The sequence below is a fragment of the Tursiops truncatus genome, chromosome 7 (assembly GCF_011762595.2).
Source record: "Tursiops truncatus isolate mTurTru1 chromosome 7, mTurTru1.mat.Y, whole genome shotgun sequence".
Taxonomy (NCBI): domain Eukaryota; kingdom Metazoa; phylum Chordata; class Mammalia; order Artiodactyla; family Delphinidae; genus Tursiops; species Tursiops truncatus.
The window spans coordinates 57467392-57481572 of NC_047040.1; the positions used below are offsets into that span (position 1 = coordinate 57467392).

General features: G+C 40.2%; 1 long non-coding RNA gene across 1 annotated transcript; it reads left to right on the forward strand.

Annotated features, from left to right (window-relative positions):
• Position 1: 1 nt before the first annotated feature.
• Positions 2 to 4514, forward strand: LOC141279078 (uncharacterized). Its single transcript, XR_012332830.1, has 3 exons — positions 2 to 75; positions 3791 to 3912; positions 4302 to 4514. It is a non-coding gene; the product is annotated as an uncharacterized lncRNA (long non-coding RNA).
• The last annotated feature ends 9667 nt before the right edge of the window (positions 4515 to 14181 follow it).

Genomic DNA, 14181 nt, shown 5'->3' on the forward strand with positions numbered 1-14181 from the left:
TTCTGATCTCTGCTTGGACATCTCCAGTGGCAGAGCTCCCAAAGCAGCCCATCCCATCTCTGCATGGCTCTGACTGTAAGTTTTCCCTTACACTGAGCTGAAGTATTTCTCCCTGTCACTTTTACCCAGCGACCCAAGTGGTACCTCTGGAGGCAAACAAAACATGTCTGATCTCTCTTCCACAAAATAGGTCTTCAACTACTTGAAGGCAGCAACAGTTATGTCCTCTTCCCTCTGACAGTTATTTTTGAAAAAGCATTACCCATATTCCCTTCACCAAGCCTGGGTAAGGTCTGTCCCTTTTCTTCTGCTAATTACTCTGCCCTTCAGAAATGGGTTGGATGGCAGGAAGGGGGAATGAAAAGGAAAAAAGATCACGTTAATATCATGTTAATATCAACCAAAGACCTAATTAAGCAAGATTTCTTGTCTGCTCATTACCTCCTCATGAATCTCACCTCAAAGGACCCATTAAATGGGTGAGAACCAGAGTTGCCTTTTGAGTAGATCAAATTAGGACTTCCCTCATGGTATAATTTGAGACTATGCCAGAGCCTTCTGCCTTAAAATGCCAAACCCAACACAAAACATTCAGCCACAATTTCTTCTTTGGATAACTGGATCTTCCCTGATGTTCCACCACAATAATCATGAAACATTTCTGTGGCTGCAGCCCATTCGCCAAGATAAGACCATTCACTCTTCTTTGCTCATAACACTCCAAAGAGCCCAAGTCAAAACTGATATGACTTGACACTGAAATGAGGAAATATTTCTCCTTTCTAACCTCATTTATAACATTAGCCCCCAATATATGGTGCTCCCTATGTCTTACTGAATTTTCAAACAACTCCCAGATTTATTTTCAGTCCTTGATTTCTACCACCCAGACTGGGCTGGAGGAAACCTAAGAAACAGACTTCTTGCTGACCCTTCCCCCTCACCTTCTAGGCCTGTCTCTGTCCAAATTTGGACTCCTCCTCCTCATGCAAACGACCCCTTAAAGATTAGCCCATCAGGGCTTCCCTGGTGGCGCAGTGGTTGAGAGCCCACCTGCCGATGCAGGGGACACAGGTTCGTGCCCCGATCAGGGAAGATCCCACATGCCGCGGAGCGGCTGGGCCCGTGAGCCATGGCCGCTGAGCCTGCGTGTCTGGAGCCTGTGCTCCGCAACGGGAGAGGCCACAACAGTGAGAGGCCCGCGTACCGAAAAAAAAAAAAAAAAAGATTAGCCCATCAGGTCCTCTAGAGATGTCCACAGAAGTCTGAATTCTAGGGTAAATGTGGCTTAGGTTCAAGTTGAGAGTAAAGACTGCGTATTTTCGGTTCTTAAAGGTTTTTAATTTGAAGATGAAATCATGAACCATACTAAGGCAAATAGGTATGTTTTGGTGACAGAGCACTAGTTCTACATAGCCCAAGGGTAAATGCCAATACGTTTTTAAATGGGGTGGGGATATTAGAAATAAATTTGAATAACCCCTAATGAAAAGCTTCTGTTTCATATCCTGGCTCTTACCAGCCGAGTGACCTTGGTCAAGTCTTTGAGCCTTCATTTTCTCACCCCTAAAATGGAGACATTATTAATCTCATCCCCATCACCAAAACCCCATTCTTTTTCTAAGAATGACATGAAAGAATATATGTAACTAATACAGTGCCTGGTACAAAATAAGGAGGCAATAAGGAGCACTCTCTGTCCCCCACTGGCTCATCTCCCTTCCTTTTCCTTATCCAGGAAATATAGAGGCAAGTGGATTAGCCAGAAAGGCTAGACCTACAACCACAGGTGCAGGGGATGGACTAGCCCACTCTCACCCTGTAACAACGGGGGATGGACCAGGTGATCTCCTGCAGGTTGACTGAGAGTATGAGTATCAGAATGAAATGTAAGAACACCAGGCTCTGGGAGGAGTGGAGCCGCAAACCATGGGTCAGTGTTCACAGGTGCTTGGTAGGGAAGAGAGGGTGGCTTATTTTTTCTTTCACCTAGATGGAAAAGAACACCAATAAAACTTTATTTCTCCCCCAAAACTAAGAACTTTATGCTTGTGCCTGTTGTATATCTATTGCCTTTTTATCCAAAGAAAGCCAGGGGGCTTCCCTGGTGGCGCAGTGGTTGAGGGTCCGCCTGCCGATGCAGGGAACATGGGTTCGTGCCCCGGTCTGGGAAGATCCCACATGCCGCGGAGCGGCTGGGCCCGTGAGCCATGGCCGCCGAGCCTGCGTGTCCAGAGCCTGTGCTCCACAATGGGAGAGGCCGCAACAGTGAGAGGCCCCCGTACCGCAAAAACAAAAACAAAAACAAAGAAAGCCAGGATCTTTTTACAAAATGAAAGCAAATAATAAGAATATCCAACAGCGGGAGAAAGAAGCAGCATCTGCTCAGCAAGGTATCACACAAAACAATACAATCTTTTTTTTTTTTTAATTTTATTTATTTATTTATTTATTTTTGGCTACGTTGGGTCTTCGTTTCTGCGCGAGGGCTTTCTCCAGTTGCGGCGAGCGGGGGCCACTCTTCATCGCGGTGCGCGGGCCTCTCACTGTCGCGGCCTCTCTTGTTGCGGAGCACAGGCTCCGAACGCGCAGGCTCAGCGGCCATGGCTCACGGGCCCAGCCGCTCCACGGCATGTGGGATCCTCCCAGACCAGGGCCCGAGCCCGTGTCCCCTGCATCGGAAGGCGGACTCCCAACCACTGCGCCACCAGGGAAGCCCAACAATACAATCTTAAATAGAAAACACTTTATCTGAATGTATGTGGAAGCCAGCATGTAATTGTCCAATATGAATAGGAGAGGAAAAAAAAGTTTTAATGCCATATATTCCTTACTTGCCGTTTTCCCCAGTGTACCTCAAAAAAAGGGAAGATATTTTGAATAAAAAAATAAAGCCAGAATCTCCCCCCATCCCATCCATCCCCAAGCCTCTCTCAAGGCACTAACTCAGAGGGGAGGCTGCCACCTACTGGGCCACCAATAACATCCCTCAACATTTTTTGTCAGCCTTTCCAGGTCTCCTTAAAACCTGATTTGGTCTGAAGCAGCTTTGTTAGTGACAGTGACAAAATCACAGCCCAAGGTACCAATGTACAGAAACGTAAAAGCTGCAGCATGAATTCATGATAGGACAACCTCTTGCAAATTTCACAGCAACATTTTTGCTTTGGCTTCAGAGAGCCTGCATATTCAAAGGCAAAAAGAAACCTTTCTTCTGAATTTCTGTTGTTTTCTAAGGACAAAGTGCTTTAATAGTTTGTAAGTGCTGCTAATTGCTCCCTGGACAGCCCTAATCTAGCCATTTCCTCCCTGCCTTTTACTCCATAAATCCTTCAGAAGACTAATATATTTGTTTAGTATTCCTCAAAAGTACCCCTTTGATTTGATTTGGTTTACATGTTTAGAAATAGTTTCTCTACACCCACCATTTGAAAGAGGCTATTTTAGAAAATCTGCTATTTCTGATGCTCTGAATAACTCCATACTTGTCATGGTATGGCCAAGATCGACCGCTCAACCCTCTTCTTTTCTCTCTCTCTCTCTCTCTCTCTCTCTCTCCCCCCCCTCCCTCCCTCTCTCCCTCTCTCCCTCCCTCCCCCCTCCCCCTCTGCCCCCCCCTTTAAGAACACACTACCTTGTACTCAATAACAAGCAGAAAATCTGACTTCTCTGCCTACAGCCAGTTATATGTCCTTGGACAAATTACTCTGCCTCAGATTCTTCATTTAGGAAGCAGGGAAAAGAAAGCTGCTCTACACAGATCTATAATAATAATGTCTATACTTCCTAGGTGCACAGCTCACAGCTCTGTCATGATGAAAAACTTTCTCCTACTCTTTGAATCTGCCCATCAAGTGAGAATTATCACCCTAAAGAGGAGAATAAATGATTAACCATGGAGTCAACCATGGGGTAAGTAGAAGAGATGGAATTCACACTGAGACCTTCCAGCCGTTGCTGGGGGTGGGGGGGACTATGTCTTTTCTCTCGCTACTGCTCTTGAGTGTGAGATGGACTTATTTGTGTGAATGAACTTGATAAGGATAAAGCGAGATGCAAATTCACATTCCATAAAGAACAACTACTATCCTTTGAACTGATAGCTTGGGAAAACTGGCCTCCAACAAATACTTAGTACTCGAAGATACAGAAATATTTGCTTATGAGACCAGGTAAGCAAGATGGATGGATGGATGGATGGAGAGAGAGAGAGATAAGAAAGCTCTTCTTTTTATGACTCCTCCTTAAGAAAGCTGCCAGTTATTCAAAAGGAACATTATTCTGGTTCTTTTCCATTTCAGGCTTTTTCCGCCTGCATGTTTGCAGATTGCTTAATTACTTCATTGGGCTTTGGAACTCGTACATTACAGATACATGATCATCCAAGTCATTACCTGCATATTTTCCCATTAAGAATAATTATAGCTCTTACCACCACTGCCCATGTACTTACGTCCTGCAGGCCTGGGCACACTGAAGTAATCATCTTTTGAAAATGATCTTGATGGGCAAGTGTTGTGTGCACAATCAGCAATAAACGGGATGAGGTGGGAAGATTTCCATCTCCTCCGTTACTGAGAGGCTCAAAAATCACATTCCCATTATTTCTTCATAGTGTTTATGTTCTCTGAGAAGTGAGTTAGTGCTAAATGTAGAGACAAGACCCAGGGGATGCTGGACTGTGTCTTCCTCTTCTTGGATTACCTTTCCAAGCACGTACACATCACCCATTTCCTGGCTCAATTTCATTGTCTACAAAATGGGATTTATAAATGCTTTAAAAACCTCCGATCGTCAAATCTGAGATGAGACCGTATTATAGATGGCAGCAGAGCTTCTTACACTGATTAAGAGCCCAAGTTCTGGAATCCTGGCTCCTCCACTTTTTCAACTCTATAAACTTGGGCATGTTACTTAACTTTTTGGAGCCTCAGTTTCCACATCTGTAAAGAGAGGATAGTAGTGGTCCACACACTTAGGGATTCAGTGAGATCCCACTTGCAAAGCGCTTCCCCCAGTGCCTAGTACGGCTGAAAGTTCAATCAGTGTTAGCTATTATCATTATTATCATAGAATCTAAACTGAAAGGGTCTGGGGACTGTTCAGCAAAGCTCAAGCAACACATCTAAATTAAAAACAATAATTGCCTGCCAGATAATAATCCAAAGACACTGTGAAGGGGTCACATGTTATTTTAATCAGTGGATCATGAGAGGATTCAGTTTCAAAGGTAGGAGGGAGACAAGCTAGCAGATGTTTGAAAAAAAAAAAATTAGATTGTACCCAAGAAAAAGCCATTTAAATAACTGGTTAGTGAATATTCTGCAACTGGCTGCTTCAGGAGATAATCGATTATTCTTCAGTTTTAAAAAAAAGTTTTTGTTTTATTTTCAATACAGATAAAAAGTGTTCACTGTTAAATTTTTTAGATTTTAAATAAGCAGTGAAAAGCTTCTATTAAAATTGCCTATTACCACCTAGAAAGAGTTAATATTTATTGTAAATCATTCACTAGCTCTCACCCATGGTCTCTCTTATTACAGTCTCCATATACAATAAATAATATTTTTCTGTACACGTTCTTCTATATATTGCTCTTTTTACTTAGCCATGTATTATAAATATCTTTCTATATCATTTAATAGTCTTTGTCATCTTCTTAATGGCTAGTTGATTTTACATTCAATTAATGTAATTGATTTAACCAGTCCTCTATTGTTGGTTATTTAGGTTTGTTCCCAACTGGTTGTCGTACACATCTCTGCAGTTAAGTCTTTGGATAAATTTCTAGAAGTGGGCTTGCTGGATCAACGAAAATACCCTTTTTTTAACAAACAGTTGATTTTAAATTCCCATATTTTCAGCTTGTACACATAGACACATCTTAACTAGAATTTGGTGTCCCCACTGGAATAATGTGTGCGTTTCTTCTGGGACAGGCTGTCTTTGACGCAGGTTCTGTTGGCACTACTCCGTGGTGCTGTGAACAGCAAATGGCCAAGGTTTCTGAGCGCAGTGTCTGCCTGGGCCCCAGTAGACTAAACATGTCACCTTTACAACCTTCTCAGCTGTGCTTCCCATAAACTGGGGACAGCGTGAGCTGGAGTGTCCTAGCCAATATGCCCAACTGAATATGATTATCTGAAGTGTCTGGGCATCTTGGTTTTCCAGGACACGTTTGGTGTCACTGATCTGAGTGGGCTGCTGTTAAAAAGTGTTCAGAAATTTCACCCATTTTTAAAAAGTGACTTGAAAGATTAGCTTGTATGTGCACAGAATATCTCTAGGAGAAGACACAAGCACTTGGGGACCAGGCTTGCCTCTGGCTAGGGAAAGTGAAGGTAGCAGAAGGGGGTGAGAGACTTACTTTTCACTGTATTCTTTTGCACGGTTTTAATTTTTCACCATGTGCATGTATTCAAAAGCGAAAGTTTTAAGCAAGGAAGATTAAGCCCCAAAGAAACAATGTATGTATGTAGATGTTTTCTCATTGTCATCTACTGGATTAGTAAAACATAAGCAAAGTGATGCACTTGGATGAGTTTACAAAAGGAGAATAGTTGACTATTTAAGAATGAGAAGTCTGGAGGCAGACTACCTAGGATTTGTAGATTTTGAAAATCAAAAGAGGGTTTTTACCACGAGTGTCTAACTGATTTTCTGATGTTGTTTACAACTGTGCAGACAGTCAGTGGGAGGGACAGAGAGTTGCAGAGCTCCCCTTTCGATGGTCCACATTTAGAGCTCCCCGTTAGTGATTCCACATTTGAGAACTGCCACAAGCCTTGAAAGAGCATGTGACCCAAACCATCTGGGGAGTTTGGTTTTGTTTTCTTTGTTTTGTATGTCAACGTGATTTTGTTTCTTTCTTTTCTCTTTTTTTTTCTTTTGAGCATGGGTGGGGAGTGGGAGAGGGACAGACAGTGTTTAAACAAATGACAAAATTCAAGTTCCTTACCCATGTAATCTGATTACCCCCTTAAACAACTATGTATTTAAGAAGCATGTGTTTTGAAATCAGTATTTGCCGAAGGAAACCATTCACAAGATAGAAGAACATAAAAAATTCCTGAAAACATTCTAATTCCACCTACTGTGCATAATGTGCTCAGTCATTGGAAATGATCACTGGCAAAGCAGGTGATATGGTGACGGGGACAAGTAGACTCTGCTGTCACACAAGCCTAGATACATTCTTTTGCCCAACGTTTCACTAAACATGATAAACAGAGTGCTGGTATGCCTGTTTTATGGATGACCCCTGCTGCCTTATTTCAGAGTGGCTATTCCCAAGCTGCCAGCATCATCAGAACGGGATCTTCCCCCCAGGATTTTAGGTGCAGGCCATTCTCATCTCAATTAATGAGAGTACAGCAGACTATTTATAAGGACTCTATTCTCTATTAGCAGTTTCAGCACTGTGCCTCTCACACAATAGGTGTTCAATAAGCATTTGTTGAACGAGTCCCCAAATTCATCATGGGGATATAACATAGTATTTCCCCCATAAACACAGATAATCTCAAGTGCTCTGGATAACAAGGCTTTTTGGTTTGGTCCAGAGTCCCTTCCTGGCTGCTTCTTTGACTGCCAAAGGTGATTCAAACAGAGCAAAGGGTAATCACTGGGTCCAAACGATAAAGTCTAGTTAGAAAACATTTTCAATGTATAAACACAGGTCGTGTTAAGCTTAGAATTCTCATTCCCAGCACTGCCTATGATAACATCTTTAAGAACAAACTGAAGATTGGCTTATTTCATTTTACTAAATTGTTCAAAATCCAAGAAGTTTGAAAAAGTGAACCCCATGATGAACGATCTGATGGACAGTCTAGAAACAGAGACAAATGTCTATTCTGCTCTCCTTTGATGACATGGGCAGCAACCAGCTTGCCTGGTCATTACAGAAGGAAGCCATGAGCATGGATGTATGTACCAGTGTGCTCAATGTCTAATCCTCTAATGTGGATTAGACATTTTCTTTGAACAGTGATATAGCTACACAACACAATTTTGAAGAAAGAACATTCATGTTTTAAACTTCTTGAGTGAAAATTGAGGGAACTATATTTAAACCGCCTAAACGAAGACACCAAATCCTGATATTTTAAGAGTGGTATGGTAGTGAAACACAAAGACACAAATAGGTACAGATTAACTGATGGGATAATGTGCTTGTCAGTGACCACAAGCTCTACATGGCATTACCATTGTTAGATCGCCCCCATATACAGGGAACAGCTACATTTCTGGGATACAGACTGTCTCAATACTATTAAGGCTGAGGTGGCCCTTTGGGGGTTTTAGGTATTTCAATTATGGTACATTTGCTTTGTAATTTTAACTGAGGTTATTGTATAAATATTTTTAATGCATCATCATTAATAGGCTAAGGAAAGAAATCTATTTCTGCCAACAGATAGGAAATAAATCTTCACTATCTCTTTGGTCCACTAGTTTACATTTAGAACAGCACACCTTTTCTGAAAAGCTGTTGGAGACATATGCTCTCATTATTATCCTGCAGTGATTTATCACTTAACTCTGAAACACACAATATATCCAACTTACCCACTAACTGGTGTTAAAAAAAAATTCAGCTGAATACATTTTAAAGATCTTATTGGCTTTATTCAACGATTCATGAATCGGGCAGCACCCCATCTAGCAGATAGAAAGGAGCTCTGAGGGGCTATACAAAAGGGAAGGCTTTTATAGGCAGAAGGGGCAGGGCAAGGATGTTATACTATCAAAGAGCAGACTGTGGCAAGGTTACCTTCCTCTAGGGGCCAGCAGGGGTCTGTGAGGCAGATTACCTTACTAGTGCTGACCAGGTAAGTCCAGACTGGCTGGTTTAAGATTCCATTCCTGGCAGAGGTTGGAACTGTAATTAGGTATTAAGTCCAGTTTGGTGACATGGAGCTTAGCACAAGTGACTCCGTTTGGGGCCTGTTGTCTCTTTTTTTTTCAACAGTCCTCCCGTTTTGATCAGACTCTCAGCCTAACAGAGAGTGATCACAGTCTAAGGCATTAGAGCCACTCCCAGCTACCACTCTGAAGTTCTCACAGTATTTGCTGATCCTCTGTGTGGGAGTCACAGGTCATGACTTCACATTCACATTTTTTTAAGTCAGTCATTCTCTTTGTTCCTTTTCTGACATTCCAGTCCTAACCAGGGAAGTAGGGACCTTCTAAAGGAAGCGAATCCTGAGTCATTAATGCCTCGTGATAGGTCCTTTTTAACTCAGCCGTGTAACTTCAGGGGAGTTGACCAGTGAGGTGTCTCAGTTTGATTGTGGGCAGTTAAGAGCAGAGTTAGATAACCTAAGAAGCATTGCTCAGTTACGCGCCAGCCATCTAGGCATCCTCAGGGCCAAGGAGAATCATAACCACCACGGACAAAGATAAATCCTGACAGAGCACAAACCACTTCCACTAAGGTGGCACTGTTAATAAATTTATTTTCAGGAATTGTTCCATTTGCCTATTCCAGCCAGGGGTCAGTTACGTTTTCAATGCATTCAGGAAGTAAACCTCCTAGCCTGAAATAAAAAGTTGTTCTAAATCCCTTGTGAAGATGGGTGCTGCTGGTGAGATCATCCCATATTTGGGGGCATATCTGATTTAGATAACCATAAGAATGTAGGCGTACAAATGTGCTATGATTTACATAGGTATTTGTGTCCAATTGGACAACTACAAGTTATAATCAAAGAAAGGTAAACACAAGGCACTGAATGTTCTAGCTGTAAAAGTAGGACTCTGTGACTTACAAGGGGGGTTGATTGTAGTTTATAGTGACGTTGGGAATAGAAGAAAAATTGGTCAAAGGGAGAACCAGGGGTTCTCTAGCATCATGGACAGATTAAAGTTTTTGATGACAAATCTAGCAGTCTGAAAAGTCACCTGTTTTTAGCAATGGCCTGGGAGATACGGATGATAGCATATTTCCAGGACAATGCCAGAATAATGGAAAGAAAGAGAAGAAGGGGTTTCATGTTTAGTAAAGTATAAGGTCTTGATCTGGAATCTTGGGTGGAAGCAGTAAAAGCCTTGATGCCAACTACTTTTCTCCCTAGTCAAGTTGATTTGGAGGTCTCTGGCGTTTGCACAGGACCGGATGTCAGGTGGAGCCTTCCTCAGCTGTGAGATGTGTACCCAAAGTTCCATGCCTTCTAGTTTCACAGCAGTGTCAGTGGTCAGGAGCACTTGGCAAGATCCTTTCCATGAGTCTCACTTTTGCAAAAATATCAGAGTAAGACAATAACTGTCAATAAATGACAAAAAGACTTTAAAATGCTTCTGGTTAAAGATTTGATGAGAGTTCATTAGGGTGGAATTGACAAAGAAATTTGGTTATTTCTGTGATATACAGAATTTTAAGATAATAACTGGAATAACCAACTGATAACATTATACCAGAACATAGCAGATTTCCAAGATTTTCATACAATGTCTGGAACACTTAAAACATATACCTATATTAATACAACAAAAAGAAGGCTTAGTACTACTTATTTAACAATACGTCCCATTAATCTATCATAGTAAATAAGCCTAATTAGAAAGAGAACAAAATTTTTGACATGTTCCAGGCGCCCTCTGGAAAATCGCAAAGTTTGTTCAAGATCAAAAAAATTTCATTTAGAATTTAATTTGGGGAAGTTGTCAAAACATCCAAATGTTTGAACATTTAACTAAATAGGATCACAGATTATTATGAAATAATACTTAATTATCTAACCAAGGTGACAATGGAAGATGTTAAAGGCAAATACAGAAAGTAACCTAGTTGTGAGCAAACTTTAGCTCTTTTAATATTGAGAAGACTGGGTTTATCTTAAGTAATCAAAGACTTCTGATAAAAAATAATATGAAGCACAGTAAATTATTTTGGTGAGACACCGAAATTTTTGCTGTTCAGGCTGATTACCTTAAAGGTAAAGAAACTTTTGCAGTGTTATCAAAACCAGGCCAAAAGTCCAAGAAAACTTTGTCCTTTTAACAGAGAGAAAACCAATTCTAATTTTGTACCAGTATTCTTTTGATATTAAAATATTTTTTTAACTTAAATAAATGTATTGCAATCTAAGCCTGCTTGACCATGCATAAAATTCCTTTCCCAAGATTCCTTTTCCACAAACCTTCTGTAATTTTTTCTTATTTTTTTTTCTTTCTTATCCTGGAACAATCAATCATTTTACTTTCCTTACCTACCTTTCATACACAGTTATTTCCTTTCACCCTTATTATTTCTAAGCAGTTTTAATTACGTATATTGATTAGAATGCTTAACCCTTTAAATCTTTAATTCCTAGTGAAAACTAAGAAGTAAGCAATTGTGGACTTTTTGTTACACTAGCATTCTGTGGATTGTGGATTAGCAAACTCATAAATACATTTCATAATTTCTTGAAGTATATTCTTCCTCATAGTAAACTTTCAATGTGACACAAAACATGTTTACTAATAAACCTAAATGCCATTAGTTCTTTTTTAAAAGGAAACCAGAAGTGGATAAACATATGTTCAGTGATTAATGTATCAGCATTTTATTTTATTTGAAAATGATCTAGATATTCAGTGAATATTCATCATTTACCTTGTCTCAGTGTAACTTTTAGGTTTCAAGTAACTGAAAAGATTTTAGAAACTGTTTAACCAGACATACCATAAAACATAATTATTGCTAAAATTTTCACCTGCAAACTTTTATCCCACTTACATCTATTTAACTCACTTGTTCTTAACAATTACATTTGGACTACTGATGAAGATTTCATCATACTAAGTTATTTTACTTGCTGACAAATTTTGTAACAGAGGTAACATGAACTTATTTGACTAGTAAACTCAGGTAAAATAAAAGTTGTATACCTGCATTATTTTTAATGCTGACACCAGTGAAGACATACCTCTTTCATAATGAAAGTAACAATCTTAAACTACTTTTTATTTACCAAAGATTATCTCAGATCATATGAACTTGAAAAATATTTAAGTTAGTTTCTATTATATTTCTGAGAGTTTTAGGAATACTTAATTCATATTAAGTGCTTAATTTTAAGTCAATTAAATAGAGCTCTTTCACTAATTTTGCCAATACCATTTGGAGGTAGAAAATGCCACACATCTACCGCACACATATATATAGACACACATAAACAGACACAGACACCTCATAGCTTCCATTCTAAAATTTTAGCCATGAATCAGGTATAGTAATACAAAACTCACTAGTTGTAAAAGAACTCATCCAAATTGTGTTTCAGGCAAATGGAATAAGTTAAGGTTACCTGCTATGGCAGCTAAAGCTTTTTACTAATATTTGTGGAGGAGACACTTGTGATTTTTCATTCACCTAAGTTCCAAATAATTTTTTCTCCTTTTGTTTTCTTTCTGATAAGAAGTATCTCCCTGAAGTTTGTATTTCAAAGTGATGGCCTAGATAAGAATTTCTGGAGATGATCAGGTAGAACATTTACATCTCAAGGCACAGGGAAAGAATGCAGGTTCCTCCAAGAAGCACTCTTGTTCCCTAAAGCCAGAATTTTTACAATACCTACAACGTTTGGGGATGAATAAGGAAGGTTTGGGGATTGGTAAGAAGAATAGGTGGACTTTAAATTGTTTCTAGAGCTGCATTTCTGGTCTTGCAAAGACTTCTAAGATAGGGAGAGTTGCTTTTAATTTCTCAAAGAATTGGGTTGCAGCCTAAATGATATCAAAAGGTTAATGTGCCCGTCCAACCATGTTATCTTCACTTTGCTTTTTTATATCAGGGAGAAGATTTCCACTAAGGTGGAAATCAAAACATTTCTGTGTTCTGGATGTAGAGCCGTTTTTCTTTGGAATGTTTTAGTAAATCCTTCCACAAAGTCTTCTGAAGACTTCGTGGAAGGATACGTTTAGCTTGGCAGAGGAGGTCTGAAAAAAGTTCCTATCAGGCTCTGAATATCAACTTCCTATTTGGCCAATTTCTGACCATAGAGCTACTTTAAAAAAAAAATCCTTTCAAATATCTTGTCAGCTTTCAGCCAGGACAAAAAGTAAATATCTCTGGCAGTATTGAACAACCCATGGACAAAAGAGGTGTCGCCAAATAGGGTCCAAAAGATATTACTCTCCCAATATTCAGAGACTCTCCCAAAGATGGCCAGAAGAAAAAAAGACTTAGCTAATTTCCCTGAGGGCTGGCAGCAATTTGGTAAGGCCCTAGCAGCAAGTAGACTTCAACCCATATTTCTGTCCAGCCATATTTTAGGACCCCCCCCCAAACTGATGGTTACCAAGCCAAGTTCTCAGGACACACAATAAGATGGACAAGAAAATGACAGCTGTCCCTGGGAGAGAAAGAATCAATCATCAATGGGTCTGGATTTGGAAAGGAAGGGACAACATGAAATTTTATCTTCCCCTCTACTGGGTACTGCAAACAGAGATTTTTGAGAGCTGACTCTGGTAAACATTCTCATCCTTAGATGGTTTCTGCCAGTTTTCTGCAGATCCCATCTGCAGGCTCTTGTATTACCAAAATTTGGTAAGGTTTTCCATTACTTTTGATTTTAGTTTCCCTTGGCTGTTTAAGGGAATAACATAGCAGTTTACCAGAAAATCCCTCAGAGTCCCATCAACCCTGGGAGGGGTCCATAGAGGGCTCCTCATTAAAGAGTAGATATGGGGTGGGGACATCTGTAAAGCCATTAACTTGGCAAACTTTTGTTTCTGCTCTTGTAGCCTCTTCAGAGTGGCTTTAGGTGCACACCACTAGAAGTTCCCGAAATGGAACAACAGTATGAAACATCAGACCCCAACAAACGAGGACTGCAGACTAACCAAGGGCTAGGGACTTGGGTTCCGGCTGCAACCATCTGCCATCTCAAGCTGACCCTCTAAGCCCTAGGCTGGGGATCAGGGTCCTAGCCCGGGCCAAGATCCCTTGTCTTGGCTGGAGAGGTTCTTTTTCCACTCAGATTCTCACAGCCAATAATGAAACCAATGCTGAGACTGCAACAGAACAAGCTTTATTCAAAGGCCAAAGAATGGAGAAGCAGGAACTTAGTTTGCAAATCAACTTCTCAACCCGATTTGGGTGGAGACACTATATATATATAGTGTCTCTTATATATATATATATATATATATATATATATATATATATATATATATATATATATATAA